This window comes from Leucopleurus acutus (assembly GCF_964270905.1).
Source record: "Leucopleurus acutus genome assembly, chromosome: 13".
Lineage (NCBI taxonomy): Eukaryota > Metazoa > Chordata > Mammalia > Artiodactyla > Delphinidae > Leucopleurus > Leucopleurus acutus.
In genome coordinates this window covers 64,091,317-64,109,820 of record NC_139155.1, presented here as the reverse complement: position 1 = coordinate 64,109,820, position 18,504 = coordinate 64,091,317, and the positions used below count along the sequence as shown (strand labels likewise).

Here is an 18,504-nt window from a genome sequence, read left to right as displayed (position 1 = left end):
TAAAAGACCCCCCTCTCCCAAGGGAATCCAACAAGCCTAGTCCAGCCGGTGCTGGAAGGCTTTCTGATGGCTCCAAACACACACACACCCTGGGTACTGAAAGAGCGTGCACATGGGCTGCAGGATCACATTCGTGATCCCGAGAGAAACCCCAGACAAGAGGCTAAATGCTGAGATGGATAAATCTGTACTAACGTATAAAGAAAGATAAAATGCTGCTGACTACCACACTGCCAGATTCCGCACGTGAGGCCAGAGTCCCCACCTCCCGCCTGCTTCCCTGAGCCTGCACCAGGGCCAGGAGGCAGCAACGGGTTCCCGCTGGAGAAGCATCCAGAGTAGAGCAGATGCTCGCACGAGGGGATGTGTGACCAGGATCAAAGAGAGGCAAAAGGAAGGATGCAGGAGGACAAGGCGAGACCCTGACAGGCCAGGGGGACCTGGCGCTCAGGGGCTGAGGCCAGCGGAGCAGGCATCCCACGTGCCAACGTGGGTTCTGAGTCCTCGAGCAGCTCCGACAAGTGACTGAGCAGACCTGTCTTCAAGGGGGGGTCTCCCCAGCACCCCCATCCCTCCTCCAACAGCCATATGAGGCTAACCCTACCACAGAGGCTTGCCCGAAGCTGAGGGCCACAGAGCCGCGGACCACTGGGGCAACCCCAAGGACAGTGGTAGACACATGAGGGGGCCGTGACGGCTGGCAGCTGGCTGAGAAGAGGCCCCAGGAGCCAGGTGAAGCGCAGAGTGGCCAAGAGGGGCGCAGACAGCCCTGCGTCACGAGCAGAAGAACTGGGGGCTTGGCCAGGCGCCTGGCTGGTGACAAATGGTCCTCCGAGCTGCTGGCAACAACTCTGAAGGGGGCAGGCTTGCAGGCCCCCCGCGGACACTGCATCTTGCCCGCAGCAGAGACCCTGGCACGTCCGCAGAGACAAGACAGACCTGTGCTTCGTGGTGGAGGGACCTTTCCAGGCCCAAAGACACCGGATCTCCTGGAGCAGGAGCCCTGGCCTGTCGTGGTCAGGGCAACGCCACAGACGATGGGGACGCACGGGCACCGGCTGTTAGTGACTCAAGAGCCTGAAGGGCATCAACTACACAGGAGGCCAGAAACAGGTGTCTGTGGACAAGAATGGAACACAAGCAGCAGGCAGCGGGGCCTGGGTAACCACCCAGTTCTGCCTGGTGGTCTCAGCGTGCGCGTGCTCATCGTGCTCAGGGAAGGGATCTCATGGCAGGGGCGGGGGGAAGGCTCTGCCAGGAGCACCAGCCACGTCCCCACTGCGCCCGCAGCGCCGCCCGAACAGGAGAACTGACAGGCACCCTGAACACTGTTCTCAGTTCTGCAAACCATACTGTTAAAAATGTTCTTGCTCTTGGGACTTCCCTGGCAGTCCAGTGGTTAAGACTCTGTACTTCCACTGCAGGGGGCACGGGTTTGATCCCCCGTCAGGGAAATAAGATCCCACATACCGTGCGGCACGGCCAAAAATTAAAAACAAAACAAAAACAAAAAACAAAAAACGTTCTTGCTCCTGTTTTCAGTCTGCAGATCATACTCCATAAAATAGAAGATGAGACAAAAAAGGAAGCAGGCAGTTCTGCTGTTCTAATCCTCCGCTTTCCCCCAAGGAAAGGGCCTGTCCTGTCATTTTCGGCCACCTCAGCATTTTGTCAGAGGCGCCATCCATCCGGGCTCTGACCACGACGTACTGCATCTCACGCGCCTGCACAGGTGCCGGCTCCCTCCTTCGCACTCAGGACCCACGGGCTCCTGGGCCTCCGCCCCCAGATAACAGGCTTCTGCTGGCAACTGTCAATAAATGACTGTCAATAAACACAGTCAAACTAGCACAACTGGGGCAGAGGGAGAGCCTCAGAAGCCTGGAGGGAGGAACGTGAGCACGTGGTCTGCCCCACAGGCGAGACCCCGGCCACAGGTCCAGTACCTTGGCGGCTGTCAGGGAGGCATCAGTACCATGAGAGACAGAAGGGCTGTCTGCAGGCCACGGCCTGGGCGGACCAGCCCTGACAAGATGATTGGGGGCTGAGAGCACGCAGCCCTCACTGAGACCCAGGCTCCACAAGGCACCTGGGGGTGGGAGAGGGTTGGAGGGGCTGCCCCTGCTCCACAGCCACCCGTCTGCCAGGCAGAGCTCCACTGGTCTCTGGTCCAGACCTGACCCACCACCTGGGCCCCGTGAGTCCCCCACCTGGAGCCCAGACCCCACCTGTGGTGACACACCAAGAAAACACCCAGGGCTTCCCTGGTGGCACAGTGGTTGAGAGTCCGCCTGCCGATGCAGGGGACCCGGGTTCGTGCCCCGGTCCGGGAAGATCCCACATGCCGCAGAGCGGCTGGGCCCGTGAGCCAGGGCCGCTGAGCCTGCGCGTCCGGAGCCTGTGCTCCGCAACGGGAGATGCCACAGCAGTGAGAGGCCCGCGTACCGCAAAAAAAAAGAAAAAGAAAACATCCAACAGCCTGAGCTCTGTGCCCCACAATGGTCCAGACGGGATGCCCGGGAGCCTCCTCTTCGCTTCCGGATTCTGAACGCCATTCCCTGCAGTTCAATCCTCACCGCATGTCACACTGCACCCGTGGCCATCCCTGTGGTGGCCTCTGTCTCCAGGCCCCACCCCATCCCCACCCCCTCTGTCAGCTCCCCAAGCCTCTGCCCAAGTCCATGTCCCGCCTGCCTCAAGGGCCTTCCTCCTCAGCAGCAAGGCAGGCAGCCCGTCCAGCGAGGAGGCCCCTCCCCTCCCTCACCCACTCTGCTCGTTCTCCCAGGGCGGCTCTCTCCCTAGCCCTGCCCGCTGGGCCCTCCGACCTCGTACTTACGCAGCACCCCTATTCTCTGCCTCACGGAAACCCTGTGGTCACTCTGACCACACCCACGGCACCTCCTGTGGAAATCGCTGGCTTCCTGTCTGTCCCACGAACACCTGGAGAACAGACCATGGCATCCACCTCTGCGTGCTGCAGGCGGTCATCTGTGTCAATTTTTTATAACATGACGGATGGCGACACCATGTACTTTGACGGACACGACATGCAGAACCCAGAACTGCTGTGACAGGCTCGGGGGACACCAAGCCTGGCACAGGCACGTCCCAGTGGTAGAGGCCAGGGGGCTTGGGGAAAGGCCTGTGCTGGGCAGATGGACCTGGCAGGAAGCAGAGAAGGGAGGGCCTGGGCTCCGATCACTTGTACAGAACACACAGACCGGGGATCAAGTTCCACCCTGACCACTGGCCAGCTCTGGGTCCTGGAGGCACTCCACCCCCAGGCACATCCTCTCCATAAAGGATGCTCAGAAGGGACTGAGGCTAGGATGAAGGGCGCTAGGACAGGTCCAGCCTCAGCACACCTGCTCCTCCTCACCTCCGCCCTGTCTCCAAAGTGGGAAACTCAATTTGTCGACTGGAGTCCAGTCCTCATCCCCGACACTGGAATCTGCAGAGGAAAGGCAAACACCCAGCCCACTGTGTGTCCCTGGGCAGGTGCGCCTGGACGTAAGCTCGACGTGCACTCAGGCTTCCGTCTGCCCTCACTGCCCACCACACCCCCCCTGCCAGTGATCCCCGAGGGAGGCGCCACCTTGAGGTGCCTGTGTGTCCTCTCCTACAGAGGGAGGACAGTGACAATGCCACCTCACGGGGTTGTCCTGAGGATTACAGCAGTAACATCATCAGGCACACTGGCACGGGAAGCACCAGGGTGTTAAGGAAATCAGTCAGAGAACAGTCTCGCCTGACTCTCCCACCTATGTTCCCTTCTCTCCTTACCCTACCCTCCTCAATGCTGCCTCCCCGGTCCAACAGAAGCTGAGTTCCTGGGATCCCAAGCTCCTTGGCTCTGTGCCAGTGTCTAAACTCCTGGCCTCTGGCAGACGGGATGCCCTCCACCCACCCAAAGACTTTCATTCTGCCCAGAGGCATCTTCCCCTGATTTGAAAACCATGACACCCGTCAACCAACTGACCTCTCATGGATGTAAGTTTTTGCCAGTCCTGCCCCACCCTCGAGGAGAAGCTTCCTGGTGAAGTACCGCCTGTGTGTGCAGTCTGTTCACCAAACTGGGACAGGAGCCTGCAGCTGGTGTGTGCAACCCTTCAACCAGTGTAAGATCCCAAACCACAAAAGTACTGGAAGACAACAGGAGGACAGTTACATACCCAACATCAGGAGGAGGAAGGCTTTCCTAAGCACATTGCCCAAAGTAAACGCCAAAAAGGGGAAAAGATTTTACCAGATGGAAAACAGATTCCTCACACATTTTTATCAGCCACCAACCAGAGAGATAAGAAAAAGGTATCTGAACCTCAGCACCTCAAGCCCTGCCCTGACATCTGAGGAGGGATGCTGAGGGCAGCCCCCACCCCACTCTCAGCCAGGGCCTGTGTGTCTGAGCTCCCCACACTTGTGGCACAGCCCTAGGTGATGTTTGTTTGGTAAAGCACAGCTCAGGTCAGCACAAGAGAGAAAACTGTCCCACCCTCCCTAAATGCCAGTTGGGCCCATGCATTCCACAGATGTGGCCAGCCCAAAGCTTCTGTACCTGCCCAGCACCAAGGAATCCTGGGAGTCTGCCTCCAGACGAGATAGGAGGGGAAGACAGACCAGAGGAAGACAAATCACCACAATGGCCCTGAGAGGGAAACACAACTCTGACAAATTCTCACTACATCTATGGGTTTCATATTTTCAAGTGAGAAAGGACCTATATTTCCTTTGGTTGGTCCCCCAAAATAGTATACTCTCTGAGGCACCAAATTTTTTAAAAATCAGGAATTTATTTGGAGAGGAGGATGATAAAGGATCAGTCAGAATAAAAAAATACAGGTTCCAGGACTTCCCTGGTGGCGCAGTGGTTAAGAATCCACCAGGAAGATCCAGGAAGATCCCACATGCCGCAGAGCAATGAAGCCCATGTGCCATAACTACTGAGGCTGTGCTCTAGAGCCCGCGAGCCACAACTACTAAGCCCGCGTGCCACAACTACTGAAGCCCACGTGCCTAGAGCCCGTACTCCGCAACAAGAGAAGCCACCGCAATGAGAAGCCCACGCACTACAACGAAGAGTAGTCCCCACTCGCCACAACTAGAGAAAGCCCGCGTGTAGCAACGAAGACTTAACACAGCGAAAAATAAATTAATTAATAAAAAAAAAAAGTACAGGTTCCAATGTAAGGTCTGGCTCTCCAAAAAGAGGAAACCCATCTGCAGAAGAACAGAACCATATGATGGGTGAGGTGCTAGCTTAAGTCATAATCCAAATACGCTCCCTGCAATAATTTCATTTTAAAAATAAAATTAAATGAGATATGAACCTCCAGGTTGGAAAGGGGGACTGAATCTGAGTGTCTAATTTCCAGTTGCCTTCACAGTGCCCCGATATGAGAGTGAGCAGCCAACCAAGGGCTCCCAGACACCTAACATGGCAGATAAAGACCCTGCAAGAAACTCAGCAGGAAGAAAACAGAAACTACCTCAATATCCAAGTAGATAAGACATAGCATCCATTTAACAAGAACAAGATGCTATAAAACCAGAAGAGTCAGATTACAACAAAAAAAAAAAGTTCTTACAAATAAAAGCCTATTAGATGTTAGCAGCAAAGGGTCAGAGATAAAATTGAAGAAATCTCCCACAGAGCAGAGCTAGAAGACAAAGAGATGGAAAACAGGAGATAAAAGATAAAATAAAAAGAAGGTAGGAGATTGGTTCAAGATGGTGGAGTAGAAGGACTTGCGCTCACTCCCTCTTGCAAGAGCACCAGAATCACAACTAACTGCTGAACAATCATCGACAGGAAGACACTGCAACTCACCAAAAAAGATACCACACATCCAAAGACAAAGGAGAAGCCACAATGAGATGGTAGTAGGGGCGCAATCACAATAAAATCAAATCCCATGACTGTTGGGTGGGTAACTCACAAACTGGAGAACACTTATATCACAAAAGCCCACCCACTGGATGAAGGTTCTGAGCCCCACATCAGGCTTCCCAACCTGGGGGTCCAGCAACGGGAGGAGGAATTCCTAGAGAATCAGACTTTGAAGGCTAGCAGGATTTGATTGCAGGACTTCAACAGGACTGGGGGAAACAGAGACTCCACTCTTGGAGGACACACACAAAGTAGTGTGCGCATCAGGACCCAGGGGAAGGAGCAGTGACGCCATGGGAGACTGAACCAGACCTACCTGCTAGTGTTGGAGGGTCTCCTGCAGAGGCGGGGGATGGCTGTGGTTCACCGTGAGGACAAGGACACTGGCAGCAGAAGTTCTGGGAAGTGCTCCTTGGCGTGAGCCCTCCCAGAGCCCACCACTGGTCCCACCAGAGAGCTGGGTAGGCTCCAGTGTTGGGTCGCCTCAGGCCAAACAACCAACAGAGAGGGAAACCAGCCCCACCCATCAGCAGACAAGCGGATTAAAGTTTTACTGAGCTCTGCCCACCAGAGCAACACCCAACTCTACTCACCACCAGTCCCTCCCATCAGGAAACTTGCACAAGCCTCTTAGATAGCCTCATCCACCAGAAGGCAGACAGCAGAGGCAAGAAGAACTACAATCCTGCAGCCTGTGCAACAAAAACCACATTCACAGAAAGATAGACAAGATGAAAAGGCAGAGCACTATGTACCAGATGAAGGAACAAGATAAAACCCCAGAAAAACAACTAAATGGAGATAGGCAACCTTCCAGAAAAAGAATTCAGAGTAATGATAGTGAAGATGATCCAGGACCTCAGAAAAAGAATGGAGGCAAAGATCAAGAAGATACAAGAAATGTTTAACAGTAAAGAACAAACAAACAGAGATGAACAATACAATAACTGAAATGAAAAATACACTAGAAGGAATCAATAGCAGAATAACTGACGCAGAAGAACAGACAAGTGACCTGGAAGACAGAATGGTGGAATTCACTGCCACAGAACAGAATAAAGAAAAAAGAATGAAAAGAAATGAAGACAGCTTAAGAGACCTCTGGGACAACATTAAACACAACAACATTCACAATATAGGGGGTCCCAGAAGGAGAAGAGAAAGAGAAAGGACCCGAGAAAATATTTGAAGAGATTATAGTCGAAAGCTTCCCTAACATGGGAAAGGAAATAGCCACCCAAGTCCAGGAAGTACACAGAGTCCTAGGCAGGATAAATCCAAGGAAAAACATGCCGAGACACACAGTAATCAAACTGACAAAAATTAAAGACAAAGAAAAATTATTGAAAGCAACAAGGGAAAAACAAAAAATAACATACAAGGGAACTCCCATAAGGTTAACAGCTAATTTCTCAGCAGAAACTCTACAAGCTAGAAGGGAGTGGCATGATATATTTAAAGTGATGAAAGGGAAGAAACTACAACCAAGATTACTCTACCTGGCAAGGATCTCATTCAGATTCAATGGAGAAATCAAAAGCTTTACAGACAAGCAAAAGCTAAGAGAATTCAGTACCACCAAACCAGCTCTACAACAAATGCTAAAGAAACTTCTCTAAGTGGGAAACACAAGAGAAGAAAAGGACCTACAAAAACAAACCCATAACAATTAAGAAAATGGTAATAGGAACATATATCAATAATTACTTTAAACGTGAATGGATTAAATGCTCCAATCAAAAGATACAGGTTCACTGAATGGACACAAAAACAAGACCATATATATGCTGTCTACAAGAGAACCACATCAGACCTAGGGACAGATACAGACTGAAAGTGAGGGGATGGAAAAAGATATTCCATGCAAATGGAAATCAAAAGAAAGCTGGAGTAGCAATACTCATATCAGATAAAACAGACTTTAAAATAAAGAATGTTATAAGAGACAAGGAAGGACACTACATAATGATCAAGGGATCAATCCAAGAAGAAGATATAACAATTATAAATATATATGCACCCAACACAGGAGCACCTCAATACATAAGGCAACTGCTAACAGCTATAAAAGAGGAAATCGACAGTAACACAATAATAGTGGGGGCCTCTTAACACCTCACTTACACCAATGGGCAGATCATCCATACAGAAAATTAATAAGGAAACACAAGCTTTAAATGACACAATAGGCCAGATAGATTTAATTGATATTTATAGGACATACCATCCAAAAACAGCAGATTATACTTCCTTCTCAAGTGCACATGGAACATTCTCCAGGATAGGTCACATCTTGGTCACAAATCAAGCCTCGGTAAATTTAAGAAAATTGACATCATATCAAGCATCTTTTCCAACCACAACATTATGAGATTAGAAATCAATTACAGGGAATAAAATGTAAAAAATACAAACATATGGAGGTTAAACAATACGTTACTAAATAACCAAGAGATCACTGAAGAAATCAAAGAGGAAATAAAAAAATACCTAGAGACAAATTACAATGAAAACACAATGATCCGAAACCTATGGGATGCAGCAAAAGCAGTTCTAAGAGGGAAGTTTACAGCAATACAAGCCTACCTCAAGAAACAAGAAAAATCTCAAACAAACAATCTAACCTTAACCTAAAGGAACTAGAGAAAGAAGAACAAACAAAACCCAAAGTTAGTAGAAGGAAAGAAATCATAAAGATCAAAGCAGAAATAAATGAAATAGAAACAAAGAAAACAATAGCAAAGATCAATAAAACTAAAAGCTGGTTCTTTGAGAAGATAAACAAAATTGATAAACCATTAGCTAGACTCATCAAGAAAAAGAGGGAGAGGACTCAAATCAATAAAATTAGAAATGAAAAAGGAGGAGTTACAACAGACACTGCAGAAATACAAAGCATCCTAAGAGACTACAAGCAACTCTATGCCAATAAAATGGGCAACCTGGAAGAAATGGACAAATTCTTAGAAAGGTATAACCTTCCAAGACTGAACCAGGAAGAAACAGAAAATATGAGCAGACCAATCACAAGTAATGAAATTGAAACTGTGATTAAAAATCTTCCAACAAACAGAAGTCCAGGACCATATGGCTTCACAGGTGAATTCTATCAAACATTTAGAGAAGAGCTAACACCCATCCTTCTCAAACTCTTCCAAAAAATTGCAGAGGAAGGAACACTCCCAAACTCATTCTATGAGGTTACCATCACCTTAATACCAAAACCAGATAAAGATCCTACAAATAAAGAAAATTACCAACCAATATCACTGATGACTATAAATGCAAAAATCCTCAACAAAATACTAGCAAACAGAGTCCAACAACACATTAAAAAGATCATACACCATGATCAAGTGGGATTCATCCCAGGGATGCAAGGATTCTTCAATATATGCAAATCAATCAATGTGATACACCATATTAACAAACTGAAGAATAAAAACCATATGATCATCTCAATAGATGCAGAAGAAGCTCTTGACAAAATTCAACCCCCGATTTATGATAAAAACTCTCCAGAATGGGCTTCCCTGGTGGCGCAGTGGTTGAGACTCCACCTGCCGATGCAGCGGACATGGGTTTGTGCCCTGGTCTGGGAAGATCCCACATGCCGCGGAGCGGCTAGGCCTGTGAGCCATGGCTGCTGAGCCTGCATGTCCAGAGCCTGTGCTCTGCAACGGGAGAGGCCACAACAGTGAGAGGCCCACTTAACGCAAAAAAAAAAAAACTCTCCAGAAAGTGGGCATAAAGGGAACCTACCTCAACATAATAAAGGCCATATATGACAAACCCACAGCAAACGTCATTCTCAATGGTGAAAAACTGAAAGCATTTCCTCTAAGATCAGGAATAAGACAAGGACGTCCACTCTCACCACTATTATTCAACATAGTTTTGGAAGTCCTAGCCACAGCAATCAGAGAAGAAAAAGGAAAGGAATACAAATTGGAAAAGAAGTAAAACTGTCACTCTTTGCAGATGACATGATACTGTATAGAATCCTAAAGATGCCACCAGAAAACTACTAGAGCTAATCAATGAATTTGGTGAAGTTGCAGGATACAAAATTAATGCACAGAAATCTCTTGCATTCCTATACACTAACGATGAAAAATCTGAAGGAGAAATTAAGAAAACACTCCCATTTACCACTGCAACAAAAAGAATAAAATACCTAGGAATAAACCTACCTAAGGAGACAAAAGAGCTGTATGCAGAAAACTATAAGACACTGATGAAAGAAATTAAAGATGATACAAACAGATGGAGAGATATACCATGTTCTTGGATTGGAAGAATCAATATTGACTATACTACCCAAAGCACTCTACAGATTCAATGCAATCCCTATCCCTATCAAATTACCAATGGCATTTTTTTTTACAGAACTAGAACAAAATTTCTTAAAATTTGTATGGAGACACAAAAGACCCTGAATATCCAAAGCAGTCTTGAGGGAAAAAAAATGGAGCTGAAGGAATCAGACTCCCTGACTTCAGACTATACTACAAAGTTACAGTAATCAAGACAATATGGTACTGGCACAAAAACAGAAATATAGATCAATAGAACAGGATAGAAAGCCCAGAGATAAACCCACGCACCTATGGTCAACTAATCTATGACAAAGGAGGCAAGGATATACAATGGGGAAAAGACATTCTCTTCAATAAGTGGTGCTGGGAAAACTGGAGAGCTACATGTAAAAGAATGAAATTAGAACACACCCTAACACCATACACAAAAATAAACTCAAAATGGATTAAAGACCTAAATGTAAGACCGGACACTATAAAACTCTTAGAGGAAAACATAGGAAGCACACCCTTTGACATAAATCACAGCAAGACCTTTTTTGATCCACCTCCTAGAGTAATGGAAATAAAAACAAAAATAAACAAATGGGACCTACTGAAACTTAAAAGCTTTTACACAGCAAAGGAAAACATAAACAAGACGAAAAGACAACCCTCAGAATGGGAGAAAATATTTGCAAATGAACCAACGGACAACGGATTAATCTCTAAAATATATAAACAGCTCATGCAGCTCAATATTAAAAAAACAAACAACCCAATCAAAAAATGGGCAGAAGACCTAAACAGACATTTCTCCAAAGACATACAGATGGCCAAGAAGCACATGAAAACCTGCTCAAAATCACTAATTATTAGAGAAATGCAAATCAAAACTACAATGAGGTATCACCTCACACCAGTTAGAATGGGCATCACCAGAATATCTACAAACAACAAATGCTGGAGAGGATGTGGAGAAAAGGGAAACCTCTTGCACTGTTGGTGGGAATGTAAGTTGATACAGCCACTATGGAGAACTGTATGGAGGTTCCTTAAAAAACTAAAAATAGAATTACCATATGACCCAGCAATCCCACTACTGGGCATATACCCAGAGAAAACCATAATTCAAAAAGACACATGCACCCCAATGTTCATTGCAGCACTATTTACAATAGCCAGGTCATGGAAGCAACCTAAATGCCCATCAACAGACGAATGGATAAAAAAGATGTGGTACTTATATACAATGGAATATTAGCCATAAAAAGGAACGAAACTGGGTCATTTGTAGAGATGTGGATGGATCTAGAGACTGTCATACAGAGTGAAGTAAGTCAGAAAGAGAAAAACAAATATCGTATATTAATGCATATATGTGGAACCTGGAAAAATGGTACAGATGAACCGGTTTACAGGGCAGAAATAGAGACACAGATGTAGAGAACAAACGTATGGATACCAAGGGGGGAAAGTGGCGGGGGTGGTGGTGGTGGTGTGATGAATTGGGAGATTGGGATTGACATATATACGCTAATACGTATAAAATGGATAACTAATAAGAACCTGCCGTATAAGAAAATAAATTAAATAAAATTCAAAAAAAAAAAAAAGAGGGTCAAAGGGCCAGCTTTAAAGACATGGGGGGAGAGTGAATACAGGGCATGGAGAAAACGGGACTCCCTGGGAAATGACTGAAGGGACTTCCCCTGAAGCACCGCCGTGAGTTTTGGGAGTAAGGCAAGTCGCCCTAAAGCTCACCTGAGAGGAGAAGCAACAGGCCAGCCCTGGAGGCAAGAAAGCAGCAGGAGAGGCTTCTCAATCCTTGAGGAAGCACCTCCGCCCTAGAAGTCCACATGCATCCAAACTGACATGGCCTCCCTGGAGCCCCTTTCCTGGAAGCTGGTAGAACAAGGCAGTGAACCAAAAAGAAGAAAACCCAGGATACAGGAAGCAAGAACCCCAACACTGGAGCCCTGCAGGAGACAAGCCCCTGAGAGGGCCTCACCCTTGAGGCCTCCAGAAGGGAAGTGCAGAAGGACAGACAGCCCAGCAGTACCAAGCTTGTGATAACTGCACTGAGAGGTGACTGAAGACAGAGGAAGACTCAGCCGCAGGCACACAGAACTCTAGGCACATTTCTAAGAAGGCACGTTTTTCCCAGGGAGTGAAAACCATCACAGTCTGCCACTGTGTTTGGCTGTGAACGTCTGTCCATGTGGCCCTAAACATTAGCGCTCATTACCCATTTACCCAGAAGCTGAAACACTGGTGGACAAGGGAGAGGCAGAGATAACAGCTGCATTCCCAGAGAAAGTCAACAGATAATCAGAAACTCATCACCGTGATGACCCGTGCGTGCATGTGACTTAGAACCACGGACACCGCCAGAAAAGAAAGCCCCGGCCAGAAAAGAAAGCCCCGAGTCAAGGGGAGGACACAGTGAGTCGGGACCACCGCAGTCTCTTGTAAGTTGTTATCAGTCCTTGACTTTTAAAATTTATGCACAAATATTAGTTTGATAAAAATCAAATGACAGGGACTTCCCTGGTGGCACAGTAGTTAAGAATCTGCCTGCCAATGCAGGGGACACGGGTTCGAGCCCTGGTCTGGGAAGATCCCACATGCCGCGGAGCAACTAAGCCCGCAAGCCACAGCTACTGAAGCCTGCGCACCTAAAGCCCATACTCCGCAACGAGAGAAGCCACTGCAATGAGAAGCCCACGCACCTCAAAGAAAAGTAGCCCCTAGAGAAAGCCTGCGTACAGCAATGAAGACCCAACACAGCCAAAAAAATAAAATTAAAATAAATAAATTTAAAAACAAATCAAATGACAAAATGCACCTAAAGAGTGTGCCACTGACTCTGCCATAAAGAAATATTCAAGGAACGCCAGCTATGAAGAAAGGCCTCCTTCGCCTTTCTATGCCTTCCCAACTCAGTCCACGCAGAGACAGGAAGCTCCGCTCCATCAGCAGTGCCCCCACCCACCTGCCCCAGCATTCTGCAGTTCTCCCAGGACCCCTTGGCCAGAGTGTGGTCAGAGGCACCGACCCAAGAGGGGCCATCGCACACCGCCGCCCACGGGACAGGCAGCTTCCCCGGGGCTCAGACAGCCGACAGGGGGTCTTCTCTCGAGCCTGCCCCAGCACCCAGGTGGCTTCAGCTCGGAGTGAGGAAATGATGAGACACAGATGGTTTACTCACCAACTGCAACCAGAGCAAACTACCTGTCCTTAACTCAGGGAGCCTGCTTCACCTCACTGCAGCTGGAAGCCTGTTTGCCAAACTACATCCCAGACTATGAGCCCTTCCTGTTCTCTTTCTCTTCACTTTCTTATCGGTTTAAGCTCTCCAATTTCTGCTTGCAAGACTTCTCAACCCTCGACAAATTAGATCAATGAAAGAACAACACCTAAAGACGCTACCGCTGCTCTTAAAGCATATGTCATTATTTGAGCTACAGAAGCTACACAAGTTTCATCATTTTCTCCATTCTGCGGGTTTGACCACAACAGAACCAGGATGCTGGAAAGACCTCTTGATCCATCCAGGCAGTGGCCTCTGGGCTCCAGGCCTTGGACCACTGTGGCTCCCCAGGTTCCAGCCCTGAGCGTGTCCCACTCACCACTGGGCAACCACGTGGTTAAGGACAGACTCTACCAACCCAAGAGCTTATTAAAATGCTTATCTCACGTGACTTTGTAAAATATTTCGGGGGAGGAAAGCCCTGTCTTCCAGAGGTCTGCACTCGAGTCCCAGCAGTGAAAATCATACGGTATCTGGGAAGTGACTGAAGACAGTCCAGGACGGGGTGGAAAGGGATGGGTGAAACACTGGCCATATGATGCTAACTCTCCAAGTAGCTAGGAGACCATACTTCCATTATCCCTACTTCTGTGAATGTTTGGAAAAGTCCATAACAGAACTTTTAACAAGATAGGAAATAAAAGAGTTATCTCAAGCACACAGGATGACTGTGCAGAGATGCCTGAAGGAGGCTCACTCCCAAGAGTGCCCTGCAGTGGGGCCCTCTGGGCCATCACACGGGGAGCAACCATGCACTCCGAGTCTCCCTCGGCCTAGAGAGCTTGGGCCTCAGAAAGTGGGAACTGATAAGTCTCACAAAACCTGTTCCCATAACCAGAGGTCGGTCCAGTCCCTCCCCACCCAGACAGAGCCAGACTATGTGGAAGAGTCCTATCCGCCAGAAGACTTGCTGTGTCCAGTCTCATGTGAACCTGGGCCATGGGCACACAAGCCCCAGCCAGAGTCCCCCCAGGGGATGAACCTTGGCGGTGAGAAAGCCACCACTCAAACCTGAACTCAGAGTCTAATTCCACTTAAGAAACATGGGTCTGTGTGTGTGTTGGCATATTTAAAATACATACACATCAAGTCATATGCCCAAAGAAACAGGACTGGAGGAAAGAGATCAAAATGTCAGCAACAGCCATCTCTGAGCAGAGAGATCACAGAAAATACCCTCCTGTTTTGAAATCATCTGCAACATTATCTGAAGAGAATGAAGTACCGCACCCACCAGCCCGGAACACACTGACTGAAACAGGAGGTGGAGACGTGCTGGCGCTGCCGGGACTGGCTTCCCTGCACCCACATCCTCTCCCTCCGCTCCACCCACATGCCCCTTGGGGCCCCAGCGAGGCACTCCTGCAGCTGACGCTCTTCCAGGTCTGCTCCCTGCTTCTCCCACAGGCAGCTGGACTTCTCTCCTCCAGAGGGTTGACACTCCACACACCCTGCACTTCGTCACATTGCACTCACCTCTCAGAAATTAGCACAGGATCAGGGCTCGCCTCCCTCACACCGTCACCCAATTCTGTAGCTTCCTTCCTGACAGATCTGTCCCTCCTAAGCCATCCCTTCCATTCCTACTGTCTCTGCACCCGGTGGGTCAATCTGAGTGCGCATTAACAATTAACAAAGTGCCTGTTATGAAGGCAGCTTCCTTGACAACATTGGGTGTTGGCAAAGATGTCTAACAAGGGCAACTTCCCCACGTGGCTGGTGGGAATGTCAACTGGTATCACCTGGGAAAATCATTTTCCAGACGGTGCTGAAGCTGAAGGCCACCCCTGCACCTAGCCCTGGGGTCAGAGCCCAGAGAGCGAGTACTGTACTCACAGGAGACAGGACCCAAAGCGGCCCTGGTGCAGTGTTCACACAGCCAACAACTGCAACTAACCCCAATGTCTGTCAAACACACAACAGGACAGTACCGGGGATGGGGGTGGGGGGCGCGGTCATGCAGTGGAATATCGGCATAAATAAGAACCTGCTGCCTACGAGGACAAACGTCACACACGTCACTCTGAACGGAAGAGCCCAGACCCAGGGTTGCAGAGCTTGGGATTCCAGCGACAGGAAATTCTGGAACAAACGTCTCCATGGCCCGGAAGTCAGGAGAGTGGGGCAGGGGCTGCACCGGCTGAAGCACAGGGTGCTGGGCCTGTTCAGGATGCAGTCTGGGCAGCTGGTGGGCATTTTCACGGTGACATGTGTCCTCGGGCCGCTCACTGCATGGGTGGGCTTTACTTCAATACAAAGAAACACTATGGGAGCCTGGTGAGGGCCCTTGAGCCTAGCCCCAGGACCTGCCCCAGCCCCACCCTCGGGTTTGGACTCCAATGGTCTGGGGTCTGAATTCCAACCCTGAACCCCTGGCAGGGATTTCCCGCTGCACAGTCTCAGGCCTGAATCCTCCCTGGCATGACTCACAGCAACCCGATGGGTGTGAAGGGCCTGCGGTGGCCCAAAAGGGCCTCGCAGGGCAAAGCTGGCATTCTCTCCACTTTATATCAGGGGCTCCAGCCCACACCCAGCAGCCAGATCACTTCCTCACACAGCACCTCTGATGAGGATGGAAAGGAAGTTGGAAAGAGGGAGAGAACAGGAGACAGCAGGAATGCGAATGAGCCATTTCTGAAGCAACAAGCACTGCCCCCACACCCCCAGGAGCCTGCACTGGAAGGAGCAAGGGGTGCACAGGCTTCAGAGAGCAGAAGTCCCCACGCAGGGCCTTCTGCCCCTCCCCGCCTTGCCACCCCTCTCCCGGACTGGATGCCAAGTGGCTGGGCACAAAGGTTGACCTGCAGCCAGGCCACACCTCAGCCCTGGTCCCTACCCGCCCCCACCCTACCGCCTGAGTCCCAGGCAGAGCTGGAGGAAACCATGTCCAGGGGAGGGAGCCAGACAGCACCCAGCTGCTACTCGCCAAGCCTGAGCACAGAGCCATGTGAGAGAACCGGTGAACGGAGGGAGAGCACGCCAGAGCGCTCTGCTCTGTCCCTGCAACTCTGTATGTCTGAAAAAACGGTCTCGGAAAAAAAAGCTCGAAGTAAGGTCAAATGTCTCCCCCAAGGACTCACTGTCCCAAATAAGTTACTCCTCCTTGGATACTTAACTCATTCAATCAGGAACGGTTACTAACAGGCCCCGCCTAGGTTAGCAAGAGACTCCTTTTTTTTTTTTTTGGCCACTGCAGCTTGAGGGATCTTAGTTCCCAGACCAGGGATTGAACCTGTGCCCTCAGCAGGGAAAGCTCGGAGTCATAACCACTGGACCGCCAGAGAAGTCCCAAGAGATACCTTATTAAAGTGGAGGGGAACATCCCTCCCTCACGGGGTTGTGGTTTCGAGATAATTATGCCTGGGCTCCTAACGCATCTTCCTCTGTCTCCGGGATCAGGTACTCATTCGTTTATCTGTTAAACAGAACCATCTAGTAACACCCTGAACTCCCCTGTCTTTACATGAATGTCTCAATCAAAAAAAAAAAAAAGGCTCAGCATTGCTTTCCACAACGCTCCCTGCAATTACCCTGCATCCCTCACCTAAGACAAGGCACCATGCTAGGAGCTCACTGGGATGCAGAAGTGTACGACCAGGTCCTGCACTCAACAAATTTATAATACTGTTGGCAAGGCAAAAAAATAATAATGAGTGTAAAAAGAGCAAAAAAGAGTTCATCTGTTCAGTTCATGCCAGGATGCATCCAACAAGGGCTCTACAAACTCAAGAGGAATTAGGGACCACTGTGGGCTGAGCCATCAGGGTCATGAGGAGGGAATGAGGCCAAGACCAGACCTCTGACAGGGCAGAGAAAGAACGACAGAGGGCAAGCCAGCCGTGTCTGCAGCCAGAGGGCCTGACGTGCAGCAGGAGTGTCTGGCTGGGGCTCTCCCACCAGCACAGAGGGAGGGTCAGCTGGAAAGGTAATTTCAGGTGGAAAGCAGAATGCTTCTTAGCAAGGGTGGAAAGAACGGCTGTGCTGGCACCTGGCCCAGGCGACGGAGGACACCCACCGTGACACAAAGCACATGGCGACTTTCCACCTTATGGCAGCTGCCTGTGACCACGGCTCACCTCCTCCTCATCTGTAGACAGGGTCTACCTCTCCTTCAAAAGATTTCTTATTATGAAAGAAATACATGTTTACTGTTAACAAGCGACACACATACATATATATACTAAAAATTACAAAGAAAATTAAAATCACTCAGATAACCAGCCAAAGATGTCTATTTAACGAACTCAGCCTGTACCCCACGTTCCACGGCTCCTGAGGATGCCAGTTTGCCAGCATCCCTGCATGCACGGTGCTATGACTTTCTCCAACTCTGAGGTGAAGGCCCATCAGGTTGGTTCACCGTCACTCTTGGAGAGGCAGGAATCAACTCTGATTTAGAAACTCTTGTAGTGTCCCTGCCACGAGGGGTTCAGACTGGGGGAAACAAGTGTTCAAACAATTCAGATGCAAACCGGTAACAGAGCATGGGTAAAGAGAGGGGCATGGTGGGTGGCTGGGTGTCCTGGGAGGGCGAGTGGGATAGGACTGCAAACGCTCAGCCAGGGGAAGGACAGGTCTCTCAGGCAGGGGAACAAGCAGGAGGCAGGGCGACCAGGTCAAGAACGGGGCTCCTGTGAGGATCTGGGGCAGCCTGGCACCGTGGGGGCAGCAGGCAGGTGCAGACCCTGGAGGAGGGATCCTGGCTCAGAGCTGAATCCACAGGCTGCCATGCACACATTCTGGGCATCAAAGTGACTGGAGAAAGAGGATGGAGTCCGTGAAGCAAGAGTTGACAACTTGAAGCTGAGTGGTGAACGCACAGGCATGGGGTCTTTAAACTACTCGGTCCTATGATCCATATTGAATTTTTTAAAATCCAGCAGAATTCCTTTAGAAATCGACCCTCTAGGTACATAACCAATATCACTGCCCTGAGGAATGCTTTTCAGGGGCAGGTACCCCTTGCCCTTCATGACCAGGGCAGGAAGATAATCACGTGGTCACGG

The 18,504-nt window shown here is 49.2% G+C and overlaps 1 protein-coding gene across 4 annotated transcripts in view; it reads right to left on the bottom strand.

Moving 5' to 3' along the window:
* The window catches only part of MED15 (mediator complex subunit 15), a gene marked incomplete at its 5' end in the record, with an annotated part of 61,352 nt that overhangs the window by 37,252 nt on the left and 5,596 nt on the right, over positions 1–18,504 (bottom strand). The window lies entirely within an intron of this gene.